Source organism: Penaeus monodon, chromosome 30, assembly GCF_015228065.2.
Source record: "Penaeus monodon isolate SGIC_2016 chromosome 30, NSTDA_Pmon_1, whole genome shotgun sequence".
NCBI classification, from domain to species: Eukaryota; Metazoa; Arthropoda; class Malacostraca; order Decapoda; family Penaeidae; genus Penaeus; species Penaeus monodon.
In genome coordinates this window covers 3,987,563-3,988,000 of record NC_051415.1, presented here as the reverse complement: position 1 = coordinate 3,988,000, position 438 = coordinate 3,987,563, and the positions used below count along the sequence as shown (strand labels likewise).

The window sequence follows — 438 nt, the reverse complement described above, 5'->3', positions numbered from 1 at the left end:
CACCATCATCACTGAATTTGTTCTCGGGGGAAAAAATCATAAAGAGTGCAAGCCATGAATTGTAAATTTGAGCTGCAAGTAATCAAAAATCATAAATGAGAGTATGACATAAAACAAACTTGCTAACAGAGTGACACAGCTTCCATGTCCGGATGAGGGAGGCAGGAAAATATACATGTAAATGGAATCAGTGTTTGAACACAACTGAATTTTCTTAATTTTTTGAAAGTCATTGAGATATAAACTTGTGAAACTTCCAACTGTGGAACACGAAACACTTTTGCTGTTAAAATGGTATTCAGTTCTTGATCCTGTCTTTGGTAAATCGTGTTTGTTTCTTGCACATTCACATTCGGTTTACACTTCACTACACTAAGTAATCTCCATTTCGCCAAAGTATTATGTTTCTTGGCCTTACGATAAAGTATATATATATAT

The 438-nt window shown here is 34.5% G+C and overlaps 1 protein-coding gene across 1 annotated transcript in view; it reads right to left on the bottom strand.

Annotated features, from left to right (window-relative positions):
• Positions 1 to 46: 46 nt before the first annotated feature.
• LOC119592471 (phosphatidylinositol 4-kinase beta-like) overlaps positions 47 to 438 on the bottom strand; it is a gene marked incomplete in the record, with an annotated part of 27,204 nt that continues 26,812 nt past the window's right edge. The window contains 1 exon segment of the mRNA XM_037941299.1: positions 47 to 438.